Genomic DNA, 24,284 nt, shown 5'->3' with positions numbered 1-24,284 from the left:
AGAGGAGGGCAGTGGGGGGGGAGGACCAGACTGGCAGGAGAGAATAGTTAGGGGTGACCAGGCTGGCAGGGAAGGGAAGATAGGGGTGACAAGGTTAGCAGGGGAGGGCAGTTAGGGGCAATAAGGCTGGCAGGGGAGCAGTTAGGCATCAATCAGGCTGGCAAGAAAGTTGTTAGAGGGTGATCAGGCTGTCAGGCAGAAGAAGTTCTGGGCAATCAGGCAGGCAGGCAGGTAGGCAAGTGGTTGGGAGTCAACAGTCCTGAATTATGAGAGGGATCCCAGATTGGAGAGGGTGCAGGCTAGGCTGAGGGACATACCCATCCCCTGTGCATGAATTTCTTGCACTGGATCTCTAGTAAGTTAATAAGTTTGTCTGTTACTGTTTCCTGGATGCCAATAGAAGAAACAAGACTGCTGGATCAGAGAGAAAGGGCTTTATTACTCATGGCAAGCTAGACACCAAAGTTCATGTTCATTTGTATCCATCTCCCATGTCTCAGTACCCACAGGGGTGATTCAAAGAGCTGTTAATGGATTTCTGCATATGCAGTGATTGCACTACAATAGATAAAAAAACAAACAAACTGAATTTAGGGATTCACCTTTCTTCCCTCCCTAAAAAAGAGGCTTTTATTGTCATTGGTCCACAGTTGGTATTTCACATTTTCTCTTGGTCCCAGGTGTCCTAAGTGGAGCTTGTCCCAGGGTGGTCATCCTTGTGGGAGTCCCTGTGCAGTGCCTGGTGAGGAGATTGGACACTCTGCAAGGGGAATGTGCATCTGGCTATGCCTCAGTTACTTGGAACTCCTGTGTCCTGACTGCTCTGCTTAGCACCCTGAGATTAGCCCATCTGCAGAAACATGGAGGAGTTGTCACACCTGGCAGTTCCAGCTTGGTGTCATGGGTGTGCCACCAGGTCCTGGGAGCTTTCATGCCTGACTGGCTGGAACACTCATTGGTGTCCATCTGGAGCCTGATGATGCACTGGCTGCCTTCATGATGGCATCATCGATGTTCCTGCTCCTGCTTCTCCAAGTACTTGATGCCGCTGTCCATCCTACACTATAGCCCCTTGGGCTTGGCCTTCTGTTTCAGAGCCGAAGAGAAAGGTGTCATGTTCTTACTCTCAGTCAGGTCATTGGGCTCAAACAGGTCCATGGAGTCTATGCCAAAGCTGGCCATGGCCTTGTTGAATTTGGAGAGGTTGTCTTTCTTTTGCCAGGTTTGTGAGGTGTGGTTTTGGGCGAGTTGATTGATGTCAGGGATGGAGCCTGGCTGCAGCTTACTCATGAATGTGCACAGGATAATTCCATCCTTCAGACCCTCCTGGAAGTCAGGACAATAGACTGGCCTGTGAGTCCCTCTATCCAACTGTGGAGTTCCGCCTCCTTCTGAGTATCATATTTGGAATGGAGCCAGTACTTGACATTAGCTGTGTTGGAGGCATTGGGGGTTCCCACAGGTATGAGGGCATCCCCTGATGTGTTAACAGTAGTGTCATCTTGGTCAGGATTAGCAGCATCAATGCCCTTGGTTTGGGCATTCCCTGATGGGTTGGTGCTGGCAGCATCTTCGTCAGGGTGCGCAGCACTGATGCCCTTGGCTTGGGCAGTCCCCGACGCATTGGCACTGGCAGCCTCTTGGTCAGGATACACAGTATTGATGTCTTTGGCTTGGGCAGTCCCCTATGGGTTGGCGCTCACAGCCTCTTGGTCAGGGTGCGCAGCACTGATGCCCTGGGCAGGGATGGCTCTGAGGGTGTCAGCACTGGGTCTCATCATGGTCGCATTTAAGGACTGTTATTGGTGGTGGTGGTGGTGATGGTGGTAGCAATCTGTGTCCCTGTGCTGTTATAAAGGACACCCAGGTATTTCCTGCTTTGATAAAAAGAGGAAACAAATTTGTTCTTAGTCCAGAAAAAAATTATTTTATTTCTCCTTGTGACATTCATATGCTTGTCATAAAGTATTATAATATTGTTTGAAGGTAGAATGGGCCAAGTTAGAGATGCATATTTTATACTCTAAAGATGCATATTTGAAACCAATAAAAAAATGAAGCAAAAAGTTACATTTAATAGGTCAATATTAAAGGTAAAATAATAAAAATAATAAAAATAATTAATAAAAAGGGCAGGCAATGAAGAAAACAAGGAACGGTTAACTAGCACAGTGTGTCAATAAATAGCACAATGGTAAATTTAAACCATCTATATCAATGGTCTAAATATTTGCTGTCCAATATACTAGCCATATGTGGCTATTGAGCATATGACATGGTTAGTGCAGTTGAGAAACTAAATTTTAAAGTATTATTAATTTAAATTCATTTAAGTGTAAAATTTGATACTCCAATTATGAGAAAAGTTTCAAGTGTGCTTAGAGCAACTTGAGTATGTGCATCTAGTTTTTCAAGTATAAATTTTATGAAATCTAAATACAAGTGAATTATTTCTGAAAGATAGTGTTTAAATTGAGGTGTGCCATAAGTATAAATGCACTGAATTTTGAAGAATTGATACAAAAATGATGTAAATTATCTTGTTAAATTTTGACATAATATTTTTGATATATTGTACAAAAACACTGTTATGATGCTTGTTTTTTTTTTTTTTGTGGATACTATTAAGTAGATAGATTAAGTAGAATTTAGGAGAATATTACCAGGGATAAAGAGAGACATTTATAATGATAAAAAGGGTCAGTTCATCAAGAAGATATAAAATGCCTATCCTATATAATAAGAGAGGAATATGCTAATTATCCATTATGCCCTAAGGTGTAACAATTGACTGAATCATGACCGGATCACGGATCAGCAAGAGGGTGGGCCAGCGAGGTACAAGGGGTGGTGGAGAGCTACAGGAGGGGGCAGGGCAGCAAGCTATGGAGGAGGGAGGGGAGCTACAGGAGGGCAGCAGCAACCTACTGGCAAATGGATTTGTGTGCAGGGCTACTATTATATATATATAAGTACCTTATAACAGAAAACAAAATTAATAGAGCACAGTGATAAAAGTGTAAAGGAGAATTACAGAATTGCACACCTGAAACTTTACATAATTTTTTAACCAATATCACTCCAGTAAATTAAAAAAATGGAATAGAGAAATAGACAAATGCACAATTATACTTTAAAATTTCAATATTCATTTTTTAGCAATTCCTGAAACTAGTAGATGGAAAATTAGAAAGGATTTTAAAGCCTTTAATAATACCATCAACCAATTTGACTTAATGGATATTACAAAACATTCCACTCAATAATAGAAGAATACAAATTATTTATAAGTGCACATATTTTGTTCCTTAGATTCCACATATAGGTGAAATTCCATGGTATTTGTCTTTCTCTGTCTGACTTAGGTTACTAAGCTAGACCATATGCTGGACAAAGAAACAAGTCTCACTAAACTTAAAAGGATTAAAATAACAGAAAAATCATGTTCTTTGACCACAGTGGAATCAAAATAGACATATCCTGAATATTCCTAAATATACCAAAGAAATTAGAAAATATTTGCACTGAATAATAAAAATACAATACATTAAAATTCACAAGATACAGCTAAAGCAGTCTCTAGAGGAAATTTTATTTTTACATTTTATTTACCTTACTAGAGGCCCAGTGCACAAATTTGTGCACGGGTGGAGTCTGGCCAGCCTGGCCCTGGTTGGGCAAATCGGGGCCAGGCCTGTTGGGAAAAGGAGATGGCAGGAGGTTCGCTGTCTGGCTCATCCTGATTGGGCCCCAATCAGTGCTGGGTTGGTTGGGGAGGGGCCGAGGGTGATTGGCCAGCAGCCCCACCTCCAAATAGGGTGTGGGGGACTGATTGGGGGCTGGGCTGGCCTTGGGGAGGAGCTGTGGGCAGTGGGCAGTGGGCCTTGAATGAGGGGACCCATTGGGGGTGGGGATGGAAGGGGGGAGGGGTCTCAGGCAGTTGGCTGGCTAGCCCTGACCCTGATTGGGGTGGGGGCCTATATGGGGTGGGCTAGGTGGGGGGAGGGGCTTCAGGAGGTTGGTCATCTGGCCCCACCTCCATTGGGATGAGGGGCAATCAGGGGTGGGGTTAGCCAGGAAGAAGTGCCACAGTGTGGGGGTTGGCTGGTTGCCCCACCCTCCATCAGGGTGGACAGGGAGAGGCCAATCAGGGTTGGGGCCAGCTTGGGGGAAAGGCTAAGGGAGGTTGCCACCCAGCCCCACCCCAAGATGGAGCTTGTTTGCTGGCTGCAATGGGCGTCATAGCAACTGGTCATTCTGGTTGTTACAACATTCTGGTGACTGACCTTTTTATATATATATATATATAAATTGAATTTGGATTGGGTTCAAAGATTTTCTAATGATAGACTCAAAAATACAAATAGTACATTTTCTTCTCTTTATTTTGAATTAGATTTAAATATTCCTTAATGATAGGTTTTTAAATTATAGTTTTGGATATTAGAAGAATTGCTCAACTACTATAGAACAGTCTAATTTGTTCACAAACTCATCTAATATGGAAGGTTCTGCTAGCCCCAATGCTAAAGTATTTTTTTAATATTCAATTTTATTTTATATTAGTTTTAGGGGGACAGCATAGTGGTTAGACATTTGTGTAGTCTCTGAAGTGATCACCCTGATAAATCTAGTAACCCTCTGACATCATACATAGTTATTACAATATCATTGACTACATTCCCAATGATGTATTATACTTCACAATCCTGTGGCTACTTTGTAACTCCTTTTAGTTCTTTTTACCCACCCATTCAATCCCCTTGCCATTTGGCAACCATCAGTTTGTTCTCTATATTTATGAGTCTGTTTCTGTTTTGTTGTTCATTTATTTTGTTCCTTAAATTCTACATATAGGTGATATCTCATGGTATTTGTCTTTCTCTGTCTGACCTATGTCAGTCACTTAGCGTTATATCCTTCTATAGAGAAATTTATAGTATTAAATGTTTAAATGCTTATATGAGGAAAGAAGTAAAAGACTAATCACTTAAGCTTCTACCTCAAAAACTAGCAAAAGAAGAGCAAATTAAATTCAAAAGAGAATGGATACACTTAAATTAAGAGCAAAAGGCAATAATCCAATAAAAAATAGGCAAAATACCTAAATAGACACTTCTCCGAAGTGGACATACAGAAGGCCAAGAGACATGAAAAAAATGCTCAAAGTCACTACTCTTCCAAGAGATGCAAATTGAAATGACAATGAGGTATCTCCTCACACTTGTCAGAATGACTAACATAAACAAATCAACAAACAAGTGTTGGTGAAGATGTGGAGAAAAGGTAACCATAGTACACTGCTGGTAGAAATGCATACTGGTGCATCCACTGTGGAAAACAGTAAAGAGTTTCCTAAAAAAATTAAAAACGGAACTCCCATTTGACCCAATGATCCCTCTTCTAGGAATATATCCTGAGACAGTGGTTGGCATACTTCGGCTTGCGAGCCACATGTGGCTCTTTGGCCCCTTGATTGTGGCTCTTCCACAAAACACTATGGCCTGCCGAAACCGGTTTGGCTCAGTGGTAGAGCGTCGGTCTGCGGACTGAAAGGTCCTGGGTTCGATTCCGGTAAAGGGCATGTACCTTGGTTGCAGGCACATCCCCAGTAGGGGGTGTGCAAGAGGCAGCTGGTCGATGTTTTTCTATCATCGACGTTTCTAGCTCTCTATCTCTCTCCCTTCCTCTCTGTAAAAAATCAATAAAATATATATATAAAAAAATACCATGGCCTAGGGGAGTCTATTTTAAAGAAGTGGCATTAGAAGAAGTTTAAGTTTAAAACATTTGGCTCTCAAAAGAAATTTCAATCATTGTACTGTTGATATTTGGCTCTGTTGACTAATGAGTTTACAGACCACTGGCCTAAGAAACCGGAAACACTGATCAGAAAGAATATATGCATACCTATGTTCATAGCAACAGAGTTTACAATGGCTAAGATTTGGTAACAGCCCAAGTTACCATCAGCAGATGAGTGGGTAAAAAAGCTGTGGTACATTTACACAATGGAATACCATGCAGCTGTAAAAGAGAAAGTACTCTTACCATTTGCAACAGCATGGATGGAACTGGGAGTATTATTCTAAGGGAAATAAGCCAGTCAAAGATAAGTATCACATGATCTCACTCATATGAGATCTACTGAACAAAATAAACTGATGAACAGAATAAATATAGAGACATAGAAGCACAGAACTAACTGTTGAATCTCATAGGGAAGGCGGGGGGAATACAGGTGGGTGGGAAGAGATCAACTGAAGACCTTGTATGTATATATACATAACGTGGACACAGGGTAGGGGTAGGGAGGTTAGAAGAGGTCAATGGTAGAAAAAGGGGGGCATATATAATACTTTAAACAATAAAGATTTTAAAGCAATTACTAGCAAACAATAAGAAATTCAACAAATCAAAATGTAGTACTTAGGAAAAATTAATAAAATGAACAAATTTCTAAGTGGATTGATTAAAGAAGTAAGATAAAATGCACAAATTTCAATATCAGGAATGACAGGACATTACTACAGACCCTTTAACATTAAAAGAGTAATAAGAAAATGTTTTAAATAACTCTATGCCAAAGTAAGAATCTCAAAACAGAATTTATTGAATCAATTTAAGATATGGCAAGAAGCCAAGGGAAAGAGATGATTGAGAGGAACACATTAGAAGAAGTTGCAAGCACACTATGCAAATTCTGTATTGAGCAGTGTTCATAGGTCCTGTTTTTCTCCTACTCATCAATCCTCTTGTTGATTGTGTGGTTTAAAGACTAAAGTGACCTCAAACAGGGCATGTAAGCAATAGGTTATCTGGGCCAATACCCTTACTTCCGGGGCAAGTATACCCAGCATGGTTACAGCTCTTTGTTGGTCTAATGATTAGCTATATATTTTATCCTCATTTCTTGTGCAAAAGTTGTATGATAACAAAATAAATATTTCCTATGAGTGGTCAATGTAAGACCTCATAAATGAGTGTTCCATATGCCTCATGTATATTTTGTGTATCATGAATATTTGGTCCTTCCATCACTTTTTCAACCTTTTCTATCTTTCTCTTTCTCCTCCTCCTCCTCCTTCTCCTCCTTCTCCTTCTCCTTCTTTTCCCATAACAGTGAAAAGAATAAAAATAATAGCCTTTTGTTGAATGTCTTTGTGTTGGTGCAAGGCATGGATGCTTTATGTAAATTATTTCTTTTAATTCACACAGAAGTTCTATAAATAAAATATTATTTTCCATATTTTTGGTTGAGGTATTATAGTCTTATTGGTATGTCTTCCTCTGAACATAGCCTTTGCTGATTTTGATTTTGTTTCCAAGCAGAAAGGTGAAGGACAGATACCTTAAGAAGGGATACTTGAATATTGAGAAAGAAATACATTTACCTTTTTTTGCATAAATGAAGTCCAGTGGCTATGAGAATAATCAGCATTACAAGTGTTGCCAAAGCTATTATCGTGGCGATGAGTGCTGTATTGTTGGGCTCAGCAACTGAAATACAGATGTCCCACAGTCAGTTTCCCTGAAAAGAGTTGTTCTCACATTCACTTCTTGCTCAGTGAATCCCCAATCTTTTCCCTCTAGCAGTAATATATTGTGGATTCTCCCTCTACCTCAAGTTCCCTTTGAGATTATTGTTAACTAGAGGCCTGGTGCACAAAATTTGTACACGGGGGTGGAGGGGTGTGTGTCCCTCAGCCCAGTCTGCACCCTCTACAATCTGGGAATCCTCAAGGGATGTCTGACTGCCTGTAAACATCCCACTCACAATCCTGGACTGCTGGCTTCCAACTACTCGCCTGCCTGCCTTTTTTATTGCCCCTAAGTGCTTCTGCCTCCCAGCCTGATCACCCCCTAACACTCCCATACCAGTCTGATTGATGTCTAACTGCTCTCCTGCCAGTCTGTTTGCCCCCAACTTTCCTCCTCTGCTGGCCTGGTCACCCCTAACTGCCCTCCCCTGCAGGGTTGATTACCTTCAATTGCCCTCCCTTGCAGGTGTGGTCCCTCTCAACTGCCCTCCCTTTCAGGCCTGGTGCCTTCCAACTGCCCTCCCCTACTTGCCTGGTCACCTACAACTGCCTTTCCTTGCAGGTCTGGTCCCTCCCAACTGCCCTCCCCTGCTGGCCATCTTGTGGTGGCCATCTTGTGTCCACATGGGGGCAGGATCTTTGACCACATGAGGGCAGCCATATTGTTCCCCCCCCCCCCTCACACTATGCCACCTTTTCAAATAAATTCTACTAAGAAGAAGCCAGAATAGAGTGTTCCAGTCAGAGGAGGCAGCAAATATGAAGGTTTGATGTAAGAAAAAGCTTGATGCCTTTAGTACCTGGTCAAACCAGTGTGCTGAGCTTAGTGAGAGAAAGGGAGATAGTAGGGATAAAATTTGAGATCTAGAGAGAGGGCAAGTTATGTCAGTCTTCACTTGGATGCCACTTTTCTCCACTTGCTCTCATTCCTGGCCTTGTCATTACCTAGAATAGCCCCACATTAAATTCAAACGTTTATATTTCCAATTTGAATATGGCTGAAAAGGCAATGTGTCCCCCCCCCCCTTAAAAAATAAAATGCCAGCCCTCCCCCCCTAAAAAATCCAAATTAAAAAACTTCAAACACCACAGTTCAAAAATATATGTAATGGCTGCTAAAATATCAAAAAGCACTAGCAAAAATATCCTTACTGAGCAGGAGGCACATACCTTAAAAATCAAAAGCTACATGCTTATTTGTAACAAATTGTTCAGCAACTGAGGTGTGAATCCTGTATATTTTTGTTTAGAGAAGCAGAGGGCATGGGATATGCCAGTGGTCGGCAAACTCATTAGTCAACAGAGCCAAATATCAACAGTACAACGATTGAAATTTCTTTTGAGAGCTAAATTTTTTAAACTTAAACTTCTTCTAATGCCACGTCTTCAGAATAGACTCACCCAGGCCATGGTATTTTGTGGAAGAGCCACACTCAAGGGGCCAAAGAGCTGCATGTGGTTGGTGAGCCACAGTTTGCCGACCACGGGGATATGCAAATATTTACATATATGAGCCATATTAGTAGGAAGAAGCCTATGTCTTGTGGCAGCAGTTGGTTAGTGAGATTCAGCTCTTCTGGAAGACTACACTAGCCACCCTGACTGATAAGAAATAGTGGAAGTAGCTGGGTCAGAAAAATTCAATGCTTGTCATAATGAGTAACACCATAAAATCAACATAGCAACAATACAAAGATTATACATGGAAAAATTAGAAAAGGGATAATGAAGATTTACTAGAAAAATGCTTCCATAGAATAGATGAATATTGTAGCCAAGCATTTAACCATGAATTTTAAAACTATGAATGAATAACAGTCTCTATGATGGACTATTCTAAAGCAGAAATAAAAAAATATAAGCCGTGGGTGGTGTGGCTCAGTTGGTTGAATGATGCCCTGTGCACTGAGATGCTCAATACCCAGTGGATAATATGACAGAAACAGCCTATCAAAGTTTCCTTCTTATATCAATGTTTCCCTCTCTCTCTCTCTCTCTCTCTCTCTCTCTCTCTCTCTCTCTCTCTCTCTCTCTCTCTCTCAAAATCAATAAAATCTCTTTTTAAAATTTAAATTCTTTATTGTTTAAAGTATTACATGTCTTTTTATCCCCCATAGACTCTCCCTGGCTGCCCTCCACCCCCCACCATATTTCTTTACCCCAACCCACCCTCACCTGCGTCCATTGGTTATGTTCATATGCATGTATACAAGTCCTTTGGTTGATTGCTTACCCCTCACCCCTCACCTACCCTCATAGGTTGGACAGTCTGTTCCATGCTTCTATGACTCTAGTTCTATTTTTGTTAATCAGTTTATGTTGTTCATTATATTCCACAAATGAGTGAGATCATGTGATAAATATCTTCTTCTGACTGGCTTGTTTCACTTAGCATAATGCTTCCCGGTTCCATTCATGTTGTTGCAAATGGTAAGAATCCCTCCTTTTTGACAGCATGTATATTCCATTGTGTAGATGTACTAAAGTTTTTTAATCCACTCATCAGCTGATGGGCACTTAGGCTATTTCCAAATCTTACCTATTGTAAATTGTGCTGCTATGAACATAAGGGAGCATATATCCTTTTTGAATGGTATTTCTGTTTTCTTGGGATATTCCTAGAAGTGGGATCACTGGGTCAAATGGAAGTTCCATTTTTAATTTTTTAGGAAACACCATACTGTTTTTCCAGAATGGCTGTACCAGTCTACATTTCCCACCAGCAGCACATGAGAGGTCCTTTTTCTCCATGTCCTCGCCAGCACTTGACATATGTTGATTTGTTGATGATAGCCATTCTAACAGGTGTGAGATGGTACCTCATTGTTGTTTCGATTTGCATCTCAGATGATTATTGACTTTGAGCATGTTTTCATATGTTTCTCGGCCTTCTGTATGTCCTCTTTCAAAAAGTGTCTAGTGAGGTCCTTTGCCAATTTTTTGATTTGATTATTTATCTTCCTTTTGTTAAGCTGTATGAATTCCCTGTACATTTTGGAGATTAAACCCTTGTCAGAGATAACATTGACAAATATATTCTTCCATGCAGTGGGTTTTCTTGTTGTTTTATTGATGGTTTCTTTAGATGTGCAGAAGCTTTTTATTTTGATGTAATTTCATTTGTTTATTTTCTCTTTAGTTTCCATTGTCCTAGGAGCTATATTGGTAAAGATATTGCTATGACAAATGTCTGCTATTTTGCTGCCTATAGCTTCTTCTAGGATTTTTATAGTTTCCTGCCTTATCTTTAAGTCCTTTATCCATTGTGTATGGTGTAAGTTCATTTTTTGCAGTATCTGTCCAATTTTCCCAACACCATTTACTGAAAAGATTGTCATAACTCCATTGTATGCTCTTGCCTCCTTTGTCAAATATTAATTGAGCTAAATGACCTAGTTCAATCTCTGGGTTCTCTGTTCTATTCCATTGGTCTATATGTCTGTTTTTGTGTCAATACCAGGCAATTTTGAGAACAGTGGCTTTGTAATATAGCTTTATATCTGGTATTGTGATCTCTCCAGCTTTGTTCTTCTTTCTCAAGACTGCTGCAGCTATTTGGGATTTTTTTTTAAAATTCCAAATGAGTCTTTGGAGAGTTTGTTCTAGGTCTTTGAAGTATGCCATTGGTATTTTAATTATAGACTGCTTTGGGTACTATGGACATTTTAATGATTTTGATTCTACCCTTCCATGAACATGATATATTCTTCCATTTGTTTATGTCTTCCTCTATCTCTTTTTTCCAAAATTCTGTAGTTTTCTGAGTATAGGGTTTTTTTTGTTTTTGTTGTTGTTTTTTACCTCATTAGTTAATTTTATTACTGGGTATCTTAATTTTTTTGTTGCAATGCTAAGTGGGATTTTTAATAATAAAAAAATCTTAAAGAAAAACAAAATTAAGAAAAATGTAGCAAAGCAATAGGACTTAGCAGTAGTCAGGAAAGAAGTGAAATCATAGATCCTATATGATTAAAGCCTAATATACAAATTGACCAAATGGTGATACAACCAGTTGGTGGGAGGCAGGGCTGATGAGTGGGCTAGGCCAGGGCAGCCAAGGTGGGTGCCAGTGTGCAGAGAGAGGGTTCGGTGATTGGGGGGCAGTGGCAATTGGTGGTGGCAGAGGGGCAATCAGTAGGTGGGTGGCTGGCGCTGTCCTCCAATCAGCATGCAGGTCACCTCCTGCAGAGGACTCTGATGGCAGTGGTGGGGAAACGGGAGCTTACCACTTGCTGGCTGGCACCATCCCCCAATTGGCCTGAGGGTCATCTTCCACAGAGGGAGCCAGACTGGGGAGTGGGCCTAAGCCATCAGTTTGACATCCCCCAAGGGCTCCTGGTCTGCGAGAGGGCATAGGCCAGATTGAAGGACTCTCTTGAGTGCATGAATACACACACACACACACACACACACACACACACACACACGTACACACACACTCACACTCACACTCTAGAGGCCCTGTGCATGAATTTGTGCTCAGTTGGGATCCATTTATTTAACCTAAACGGGGGCCCATCAGGCCAGGCCAGTGGGGGGAGGGGCCATAGGCATTTGGCTGTCAGGTCCCACCCCTGATTGGGGTATTGTGAGCTGATTGGGGGCTGGGCTGGCCAGGGAGTGGGAGCAGGGCATGATTGGAGATCAGGTTGGTTGGCTACCACAATGTGTGTCATAGCCCCCGATCATTCTGGTCATTCTGCTGTTCTGATTGCTGGGATTTTATATATAGAGACATTAGAGACTTGGTGCACAAAAATGTGTGTGGGAGTGGAGGGGAGAGGGTGAGGTCCCTCAACCCTGCCTGTGCCTTTCCACAGTCTGGGAGCCTTCAAGGGATGTCCTACTGATAGCTTAGCCCCATGGGGAACAGGCCTAGGCCACAGTCTGGCCTCCCTCTATGGGAGGCGACGGGCCTATCAGGAAGGCATCACCCCCATCATCCCACCGCTACTGCTGGCCAATGCTGCCAGCTGCCGCAGCTGCCCTCAGCCCTTGCAACTGCCGCCACTGCTGCCCTTGACCCTTGCAGCCATGGCTTTGTCCAGAAGAATGTCTAGCTATCTGGTCTAATTAGCATATTAAGTTTTTATTATTATAGATGATTGAAAGTGAAATCATATTATATATATAAAATTCATACACTGATAGGGTGCCTGGTGGCTGCAGTCCAGAGCCTCCCTCCCTTCCCCTTGTTGGTCTGCTCCTTGGTCAAACTCTTGGAAGAACTCTGGTCAAGGGGACAATTTGCATACTACCCTTTTATTATATAGGATGACAACAAAATATATCAAATTTATAACTTATGTTAACAGGAAGTTGATCTGTGTTTAGGCTTATAGTGTTTTTGCAATAGGTCATCTAGTTAGAGGAACAATTCAGCAAAAAAAAGCAGAGAAGAGCCCTGGTAAGGTGGTTCAGTTGGTTGGAACATCATCCTGTGCACCAAAAGGTTGTGGGTTTGATTACTCAGGGCACACACCTGGGTTGTGGGTTTGATCTTGGGTCAGGTGCATACAGTAGATAACTGATCGGTGTTTCTCTTGCACATTAATCTCTATTTATCATCTAAAAATCAATATACATATTATATTCTTGGGTAAAGAAAAACTGAGGAGAATCATTGTAAAATGAGAAGCAGGAAAGATTACCTACCGGAGAGCTAGTAGAATAAAGTCTGAATGTGGTTGTTGGTGAAGAGTGCTGTGGTTTGATGCTTGTGTCCCCTCAACATTCATATAGTAAAACCCCAATACCCAGTGTGAGGTCCTAAGCTCAGGAATGAGATTAGTGTCCTTGTAAAAGAGGACCCCCCTTCCCCCAAATTCTTAGTCCCTTCCACCATGTTGGGAACACAAGTAGAGATTGGCTGTCATAATCTGGAAGAGGACTTTTGCTAGAACCTGCCTATACTAACATCCTCTTCTTGAAAATATAGCCTCCAGGACTCCAGAACTGTGAGAAATATTTTTTGTTGTTGTCATTTATAAGACATCTAGTCTGTGGTATTTTGTTATTACAGCCTGAATGATCTAAGACATAAAGGTCTGATTCCATGGAGAGGTTAAATAGCAAAGACTGGAAAATTAATCAGGAAAGGATGGGAGAAAGTAGGAAAAACAGGAGGGACATTGGGTCCTGGCAGATACACTGGTGATGTGGGTGTGAAAAGAGCAGAACCAAGCTTATGTTCTTAGAGCTGCCATCTCCACAGAGTGTGAGCATCAAAGCCTAGTATTTTGTGGGCGCAGTGAGAAGGGAGAGAAAACTGACCTTCTGGGGACAATTGTTTCTTCCTTTTTCTGATTCAGTATTGGGTTCCAGACAGAACATGTCAGATTCTCCTCAGTTTCTCTGTATAACAGTGATGTTGTTATGTGGAACAAGCCATCTTTGTCCTGTGTGTGAGTCTCAGACTCAGCTGGAATTTCTCTTCCCTCAGAGTCCATCCACTGGACCTTTGGCTGAGGAAACCAGCCCTCCGACTTGCACACCACTTGTCTTTGTCTGGACTTAGTGACTTCCACATGCAACTGAGGACGTGAGCCGAGAACTGGAAAGAGGAAGACAATAAAGTCAGGTCTTAAGCTCATTTTCCTGTACACACATCCCTCCCCTGCTTCTGAAGGGTCTTACTGCTGACTGGATCTCAATGTACAGAACAGGGAATGGAAGCTCTGAAGAAGTCTTGGCAACAAAGGATGGGACATAGACTCCTGGGCTAGAGAAGAGTCCAACACAAAATCCAAAACAAATGGCCTCTGTCTATTTTTTAACTCCTAAAATGAGTTTCTTTCTTTTCTTTTCTTTTTCTTTTGTTTTATTATTACTATTTTTAAAAAATATATTTTATTGATTTTTTTTTTACAGAGAGGAAGAGAGAGGAATAGAGAGTTAGAAACATTGATGAGAGAGAATCATTGACCAGCTGCCTCTTGCACACCCCCCACTGGGGATGTGCCCACAACCAAGGTACATGCCCTTGACCGGAATCTGGGACCTTTCAGTCTGCAGGCCGACGCTCTATCCACTGAGCCAAACCGGTTTTGGCTATTTTCTTTTTTAAAAAAGATTTTATCTTTATTTTGAAAGTATTACAGATGCCCATCATTTTCCCTCTTATGTCCCCCTCTATCCCACACCTGCACCTCCCATGCTTTCACCGCACTATTGTCTATGTCCATGAGCTGTGCATATCTTATATAATAAAAGGCCAGAAACTGTAATGGTGTCACGACCATAATGACCATTAGACCAAAACCATCATGGACTCTTGCCGAGCTAGCCCTCCCCCCAAGCAAGTGGTTAGGGGTAATCAGGCAGGCAAGCAGAGTAGTTAGGGGTGATCAGTTAGGCAGGCCAGTGGTTAAGGGTGATCAGGTAGGCAGATGGCCTCTCACAGGGCTGGCCCTACTCCCCAGCAAGCAGTTAGGGGTGATCAGGTAGGCAGACAGAGAGGTTAGGGGCAATCAGGCAGGCAAGTGCTTAGGAGCCAGTGGTCCTAGATTGAGAGAGGAATGCCCAACTGCCAGATCTGGCCTAAACTGATAGTTGGACATCCCCTGCAGGATCCCAGATTGGAGAAGGTGCAGGCCAGGCTGAGGGACACCCCTCCCCCCCCAATCCATGAATTTCATTCACTGAGCCTCTAGTCTACAATAATCTATAATAAGCATAATATGCTAATTAGACTGGATAACCGAACGACCTTTTGGATGTCATTCTGATGTCCTTCCAGATGAACCTGCGAAGATGGGGCCAAAGCAGAGGTGGTTAGGGGTGATCAGGCAGGCAGGCAGAGTGGTTAGGGGTGATCAGGAAGGAAGGCGAGTGGTTAGGGGTGATGAGGCAGACAGGCAGAGATGGTTGGGGCACTCAGGCTGGCAGAGGATTAGGAGTGATCAGGCTGACAGGTGAGTGGTTAGGGGCAGTGAGGCAGGCAGAGGTGTTAGGGGTGATGAAGCAAGCAGGCAGAGTGGTTAGGGGAGATCAGCAGGCAGGCATGTGAGTGGTTTGGAGCCAGTGGTCCTGGATTGCAAGAGGAATTCTGACGGCCAGTTTAGGCCACAGGGATTCCTGTGGGATCAGACCTAAACCAGTAGTTAGGCATCCCCTGAGGGGTCCCAGATTGTGAGAGGTGTAGGCTGGGCTGAGGGACCCCCTCTCATTTCATGCACCCGGCCCCTAGTATATATATATAAGTTCCCTGATTAATCTCTCCTCACCAACCCCCCATCCCCACCTCCCCTCTGAGATTCTTCAGTCTTTTCCATGCTTCTATGTCTCTGAATATATTTTGTTCATTAGTTTATTTTGTTCATTGAATTTCACATATGAGTGAAATCATGTGATATTTGTCTTTGTCTTTCTCTGACTGACTTATTTCACTTAACTTAGCTCCAAGCAGTGATACATGGAGTAATGTGGTGAATAGAAGTAATGACCATCTCCCTATCTCCTAGACTTTTTATATATTTCCCAGGAAAATTGGACCAGAGGAAGGAGCCCATCCCAAAATGAACTTGGGATGTCAAAGGGATAAATGTGTGCAATTACCTGCTACTTCCAGCATAATAAGTGCCTCACTGTAGAAGGAGTCATGTTGGAATGCACAGCAATATTGGCCTCTGTCAGAGGGTTGGACATTGGAGATTCTCAGGATCACAACCCCCTCATGCATATAGTCTATCATAAGCTGTGTCCTTCCAAAATACTCCTCATGGGTTTCCTCAGGTTTGTCCCTCCCATCCTCATACAGGTGCACCACCTGGGAGGGTAGGAATCGAGTCCAGCTTATTTTCATATTTTTAACACTTTGAGGAGGCAAGAGGAAACAGGGCAGCTCAGCTTCACCACCCAGCATGGCCACCATGGTTTCACGGGGGCTCTGGACTTGGAATGATCCTGAAGAGAGAACAGAGATGGAGTCAGGGTGAGCTTGGGGCAGGATTAGTGCAGATGAACACGGGTTTACTACACAAACGATTGGCTATTTTCATCCTAACAAAGTCCTGGGAACAAATTCTGAAAATGGTTGCTGGATCTTGGAAAAAGGAAGTCTGTTTTCAGACATGAACTATAGACACAGAGCTAGGAAGGAGCTGGAAGTGTTGGACGGAGGAAGTATAGGCCTGGCTAAGGTAAGGCATGCAAAAGACTTAAGGCACAATATTGAGGAGGCACTTCTTTATTTTACTTTTTCTCTCAATTTTTGCTCCATTGTAAGCACATTTGTACTCAGGTGTACACACACACACACACACACACACACACACACACACACCCCAGCAGGCATGGACAAAGAGATATGAGTAAAAATGCCCAGTACACTGCCTAATACTTAGTAAGCAGAGTAAACTGAACTTTTTTACTTTTTTCCAGATCTCACAGTATTTGTATTTTTGTCAAAAATTTCCTTTCAGCTTCCTACCCTTTTTCTTTTTCCTTCCCTTTACATATGAGAGAATCCGAGGCTCATCTAAGAATTTCCTTGCCTCCCTAGCTGGTTTGGCTCAATGGATAGAGCATCAGTCCACTGACAGAAGGGCCCGGACTTCAATTCTGGCCAAGGGCACATGCCTGGGTTGTGGGCTTGATCCCCAGTGTGGGGCATGCAGGAGACAGCCAATCAACATTCTCTTTCATCATTGATGTTTCTATCTCTCTCCCTCTCCCGTCCTCTCTAAAAATCAATAAGATATATTAAAAAAAGAATTCCAACCTGTAACAATCTGGAGGCAGAGGTAGAGTGAGATGAGGCTGCCATAATACACCGTAGAGACTTGCTGCCTTTTCAGTTGACTGAGGCAGGTTGATTCCAAGGTGTTGTACTCATGACTCAATGGAAATGGAGGGAAACACTGTAATGTGGAGAGAGATAAAAAGGGAACTCTGAGACTTAAGTCAAGGAACAGAGAAAGGAAGGATTGCAGGAATCTGACTCTTGGACAGGCTAGGGGCACATCTCATCTATGGAGGTCAGTGAGGGACAGGGTAAGGTTCTTGCTTCTTTTTCTACAAGTGCTGGGATCCTTGATTTTTATAACTTTGCAGGGCACTTGTGGCTCTAGCCACCTTCTACATGCTGATGACTCACTCCCAAATGTACATGTTCTGGTGACCCAGTGGTAGGGCCCTGTTTCTTGAAAGACCAGGATATTAGGGGCCCCTCTGCCTTGGACCAACAGAAAATCAGTGGCCTCTATCTTTTCCACTTTACTTCCTTCCCCAGACTGGCCAAGGCTCTGATGTTCCCTTCTAGAACATGTAAATTAGTAGTGATAGTGAGGAAGGACCTGTAACATACCTCAACAACCACTTCAACTTGGAATTTGGTGGCTATGAAGTTAGTTGCCCAGGTCCCTGGCCTCAGACATCTTGCTGCTAAGGGATACTCTAGGAAAGACTGCCCCAAAGAATGGAGGGAAGACATTCCAACGGCCATGCTCTCATTAAGTGGAGGAGAATATGCTTTATATATGGGGGAATGGATCCTCAACTGGTGGAGGCATGTGGTATATATTTGTGCAGAGTTTTAGGGACCATGGAAGCACTACAGAGATGGAGCATATATCACTTCTCGATGGACTAGGCAGCATTTCTCAATCTTTTTTTTTATGTCATGGCACACAGAAAAATTGATGTTATTTTTTGGACCCACTATAATAAACTGGAAAGTGATTAGCCTATATAGACTTAATGGGAAAAAATGACATTATCTGAAATTTTCCTATGGAATAAAGATGGAATATGCTAATTGACCATCATGTCATGACAAACATGTGGCACCCAGAGCCAATAAGGAGGGAATATGCAAATTGATGTGACAAAGATGGCGGTGGCTGGGCAGGGACACATGTGGCTATGCAAGTGTTCCGCCCTGTCTTGGCCACTCTGGGCCTCTGGGCAGCATGCACATACAGACGCAGAGAGAGATGCCTGCTATGAGGGGTGGGGGTGAGGATGGTGGAGGGTGTAGGGAGCTATAGGAGGGTGTCAGGGCAGGAGCAAAGGCAGAAGGTGGCTCTGGCCAGAGCAAAGGCCCAGGTCCTGGGTGCCAGAGGGTAGCCAGTGCCAGCAGCCAGGGAAAGAAAGGCCTCTTCTTGCACAAATCTTCATGCATTGTGCTCGAGGATAAGTAGGTAATACAGATTTTAAAATCTTTTTCATTTCCATTCTTTTTAAATTGTATTTTAAGAACCTAACATTTTCTTTTATTTACAAATGGAATGTTGAAATTTAAAAAATGTGAATGGTTTAAAACTCAATTGAACTTTTTCTCATCCAGTGTTTCAAAATAAGTTTTTCTTTGTAGAAAGTGCATGCAAATTTAAGATAATCACCTTGCAGTCAGGTTGCACATATCAACAGCAAATTTAAAAAATATATCTGATGTAAATGAGGACAGAGTTACGGTGCTGCTGCTTTGAGCTCCACCAGGAACACCTGCCTGGCCTCTTTGTTCCTCCCATTCACTCTATGTAGGGCCACACATGGGTTTCCTGAACACCTGCTCTCTGAAATCTTCCTATTGATCTGAAGGGTGGCAGCATTCACTGCAGGTGGCTAAAGACTAAATCTAGGTAGTTGATCAAGCAGAGTGTGTAGTTGCTGACACCAAACAGAGGTTGTCAGAAATTGCTCTTCCCATTTGCTGTGCATCTTAAGGGCCCAACTGGTGGAGAAATTGTTATAAGACATGCTTAAGGGTAAAGCATGAAGTCCTATTGGTATTTCAAATAGGTACATGGTATCTTCAATTAAGTGGGGTCATTTCCAAATCTCTTGAAAGTGTAGGAAGTAAAAGGTTAGGGACAAAATTTTATGGCAACTTTCACTTGAGCTAGAGAAACTTATCTTCCCCTCCTCCCTGACATATCACAGAACCAGCTCCCCACCAGCAGCAGGGAGGGGAACTGTGTAATCAATGCAGAGACCCAGGAATCTTTTGAACGAGCTGATAAATGTGTGAAGGTTCTTAGTAAAGAGTTTGAGGCTATTAGTGCTGAGCTCTTCAAATAGCTCAGTCTAACCAAAACCTCCTTATGGAAGTTCATTTTAAAATTAAAATTTCCAGGCTTATGCGAAGCACCCAGCCTACCCTCATCATAGCACCTGTCACCATGGCGTCTGGGCCTTGGTGCATCAATGTGACCCATGGGGAGGATCAGCCTGGCAGCCAGATTTAACCCATTGGAATTAATAATGGCAGCCAGACTCAGCTTTGAACAAAGGAAATTCATTCTAAAATGCTACTGGAAGTTTGAAAATGCAGTTGAAGTACAAAGACAATTTATGAGGGAGTTTCAAACAGGTCCACCTATGAGACTTACCATCACTTGAATTAGAGATAAGTTTGAAGCCGATGGAACTATTATTCAGAATTTCCACCAAAAGTGTTCCAGAAGACCACAGCCATTGACGAGCCCCACAAAGCAGGAAAGGATACTGGAGATGTATCACCAAAGCTGGAGGATGACATAGCAGTTTGGGGTTCTCTCAGGCAACTCTCAAGCACACCAGCAGTGAGGGGCCTTACTTTCTAAGAGAGGGGATTTAGAGTACTTTTCCAGCTGTCAATCATACTTTGCTGGATCAGTCTGATGTTCTTGGTAAATTTCTTTAGGGACTTCACTTGATTCACCATGGCTACTTCCTCAAGCTACACTGAAATCACCAGCTAGTGATTTCATTTTAATCTCTCCCACTACCTTTAGATTCCTCCTCCCTGCCACACATTCATAATAATAATTTTCTTCTCTGAAAGTGAGAATCATGGCTCGTGACCCTTAATATATACTATATAATAAAAGAGTAATATGAAAATTGACCATCTCTCTGCTACACCATCAGCCATGCCCACCAGCCAATCAAAGCAAGTATGCAAATTAATCCCAACCAAGATGACTATGGGCCACAGAGAGCAGGAGGGAGGCTTGGGTTTCCCTGGCAATAGAAGAAGCCAAGCTATCCATACACCCTGGCAGGTTATCCATACACTCAAGGTACAAAGTTTCAATTATAGAAGGTAAATAAATTCCAACAGAAATGGGGGCAGCCACAGAGCTGAAAGACCAGGAGGCTAGGGTTTCCCTGGGCAATGGAGGAACCCAAGCTTCTGCAGCCTTGGCCCCCTCACTCCAGGCTACAAAGTTTCAATTATAGAAGATACACAAATTCCAACAGAAATGGCCTCTGCTACGGAGAGAGCAGGAGGCTTGGCTCCGCTCCAGGCTACAAAGTTTGAATTGTAGAAGATAAATAAATTCCAGATACCAGGGCCTCCGCTAGGGTTGCTGAGGTGTGTTGCAAACCACTACAGGCCCCTTTCCCAGGCCACCCCATGCCCCAAGGGAACCTGCATCCTGATCTGGGACAAGCTGATCCCCACCCATGCACCAAGCCTCTATCCTATCTAATAAAAGAATAATAAGCAGATTGACTATCACTCCAACATATAAGATAGCTACCCCCATGGGGTCAAAGATCCTGCCCCCATGTAGACACAAGATAGCCATCACAAGATGGCCAGCAGGGGAGGGCAGTTGGGAGGAACCAGAACTGTAAGGGAGGGCAGTTGGGGGCAATCAAGCCTGCAGGGGAGGGCTGTTAAGGGTGGCCAGGCCAGCAGAGGAGGGAAGTTGGGGGTAAATGGGCTGGCAGGGGAGCAGTTAGACATCAATCAGGCTGGCATGGGAGTGGTTAGGGGGTGATCAGGTTGGAAGGCAGAAGCAGTTAGGGGCAATCAGGAAGGCAGGCAGGCGAGCAGTTGGGAACTAGCAGTCCTGGATTGTGAGAGAGATGTCTAACTGCCTGTTTAGAACTGTTCTTGGTGGAATGAAGCCTAAACAGGTAGTCGGACATCTCTTAAGGGGTCATAGATTAGAGATGGTGCAGGCTGAGCTGAGGGACCCCCCCCCCTTCTGTGCATGAATTTCATGCACTGGGCCTCTAATATATATATATATATATAATATATTATATATGTCAACCTCCCTGTACGAACCCAAGTTCTCACTTCTGTTTCTGCCCTCTCTCCTACATGCATGCCCTCCTCAATTCTCTCCAGCACTATGCTGGGCATTCCCTCTACATGGATACTTCTTTTACCTTGTGTGGGCTCTGCCATGCCCTACCCCATTCCTTACTGTGCTCTGTTTCTGCCACTCATCAAAGAACTCCCTCCCCCCATGGACTTTCATCTCCCCCATATCAGGCTGCCTCCAAAAATTGGTATCCCTTCACTGCATGGGTTTTGATCCCTTACTGTGGGTCACCTCATTCCACTTCTACACTCTGTTCCTCTGACTGCCACACAGTTATCAAGTTTGCTCTGCCTACATGAACATTTTAAGACTGGGTTTTTAAGGAAGACAAAGGAAAGGGAACAGAGGTAAAGGAAGGGAAGAGAAGGGGAGGGAAAAGAAGAGAAGGGAAATGAAAGAAAAAAATAAAGGGAAGAGGAGGGAAAGGCTATTCCTGGTTTTTAAAATAAAAGGATGATTGTGAGAGATTGAATGCAAATCAGCCTGTCGAACCAATGTTAAGGAAGAGCACATATGGGGGCTGAGGGTATGAACACTCACCTGTTCACACTACTTCTATCTGAGGATCTTGAAGAGTCCTTTCCCAGCCTTGTGTGTATGTACACTCTATTGTGAAGACCACTGATCTAGGCATCACAGATTAATAATAGGAAGCAAACACTTAGGAAGAGACTTCTTACCTTGGAATCCTGGCAAACAGGACACCAAACCTTTTAATTATCATAATTACTTTACTCTAACCTCTACTGTTCTATCTCCCCACCCCTTTCCCTCCTTATGTACTCTTTTATTCTACTTCCTTGTCAAGAAGCACAGCTGTCTCCATCTATACCTCCTCTTTGCTGTAGAACCTTTCACAGAAAACTACCTTGGACTTTTCTTCAAATTACCTCCTCCTCCAACTTTGGGCTGACTCCATAGGCAGGGCCTCTAGACTTACCCTTATTTGTGCTGTGGAGCTGGGTCTCTCCTGATCTGTGGTAGCTCTGATTAGAGGATTTTCTCTCTGGAACTGGAGGAGGTTTGGGTTAGAGGAGGGATGTACAAAGGTGCTAAAAGGGGATAAACTTCATGTGACATATTCATTCTCTGGTGGAATTTGGACTTGTGCTGGGACTATATGTGTGGCATATCTATGGTGAAAATAAGTATTGAATGCCACACTATTCCAAGGTCCTTTTATCATCTGTACTTCAGAATGTAAAACTGATAACAAGGTCATGAACACAAATAGCGTATAGTTAGATAGGTTGATTTCCTACAATTAATGATTAACATCACCAACTAAATCTGAAATGCTGTCTGCCAACCACATGAGTTTCCTTGAATATGCTCTATAACCACTTACATACCTTTTCTCTCTTCTCAATCCTCATTCCTCATCCTGTAAGTCTTAACAACTGCCTCATTTCATTGACCAAAAGAAATCATTGGATGTATATCAGATACATCCAAGTCCTTTGTCCTTATTTTTATTTATTTATTTATTTATTTATTTATTTATTTATTTATTTTTATTTATTTATTTTTCAAGTACCTCAGTGCTTTATGAAAACCCGGAACAAATATTAAGGACAAAAACATCTGAAGGTCGAGGAAGGGAAATAAACAAGAGTAAGTAAAGCATGAATCATTCATTACCACCTGATGACTCCTTAAAATTAAAAAATAAAATGTGGGAGGAAATTGAGTCCTTGCCATAGTTTGACATTTTTCTAGAGACCTGGCACATACTATTTGTCCTTTTATTTCATAGAAGGAATTGACCTTTGGCTTCTGACTTGTATTGCCTTTTCCTCAAGCCTTCACAAAGTTCAGAGTTAGATGATGATGATAACCCTGCACCAGGTCCCACTTCTGTCTGGACACTGGAAATAGAGACAGGAGAAATGCATTTTATTTATTTATTTTTATTTATTTATTTTAATATATTTTATTGATTTTTTTTGCCCCCCTCCCTCCCATACATACCCTCCTTCCCCAGAGTTTTATCTCCATGGGTTGTACTTACATGCATGTACACAAGTCCTTCGGTTGATCTATTATCTCCCCCAGATCTTCCTCCCCTCCCCACTGTAATTTGACAGCCTGCCTGTTGCTTTACTGTCTCTATATCTGTCTCTTGGTTCATCAATTTATAATGTTCTTTATCATCCACAAATGAGTGAGGTCATGTGGTGTTTCTCTTTCATTGATTGGCTTATTTCACTCAGCATGATGTTATCCAATTCCATCCAGGTTGCTGCAAATGATGAGAATTCCTTCTTTTTTATGGCAGCATAGTATTCCATTGTGTAGATATACCATGGTTTTTGGATCCAATCATCTGCTGACGGGCACCTAGGCTGTTTCCAAATTCTTGCTATTGTAGATTGTGCTGCTATGAACATAGGGGTGCATATATCCTTTCTGATTGGTGTTTCTAGTTTCTTGGGATATATTCCTAGAAGTGGGATTACTGGGTCAAATGGGAGTTCCATTTTCAGTTTTTTGAGGAAACTCCACACTGTTCTCCACAGTGGTTGCACCAGTCTGCATTCCCACCAGCAGTGCACGAGGGTTCCTTTTTCTCTGCAACCTCGCCAACACTTGTCGTTTGTTGATTTGTTGATGTTGGCCATTCTGACAGGAGTGAGATGGTACTGCATTGTTGTTTTGATTTGCACCTCTCGGACAATTAGTGACTTTGAGCATGTTT

At 42.6% G+C, this 24,284-nt stretch overlaps 1 pseudogene; it reads right to left on the bottom strand.

Moving 5' to 3' along the window:
• Nucleotides 1–811: 811 nt before the first annotated feature.
• LOC118713735 lies at nt 812–20,187 on the bottom strand (annotated as a pseudogene).
• Between the last annotated feature and the right edge of the window lie 4,097 nt (nt 20,188–24,284).

The sequence above is a fragment of the Pipistrellus kuhlii genome, unplaced genomic scaffold (assembly GCF_014108245.1).
Source record: "Pipistrellus kuhlii isolate mPipKuh1 unplaced genomic scaffold, mPipKuh1.p scaffold_m20_p_9, whole genome shotgun sequence".
Lineage (NCBI taxonomy): Eukaryota > Metazoa > Chordata > Mammalia > Chiroptera > Vespertilionidae > Pipistrellus > Pipistrellus kuhlii.
The sequence above is the reverse complement of the archived record's forward strand: the minus strand, read 5'-3'. Positions and strand labels throughout refer to the sequence as shown.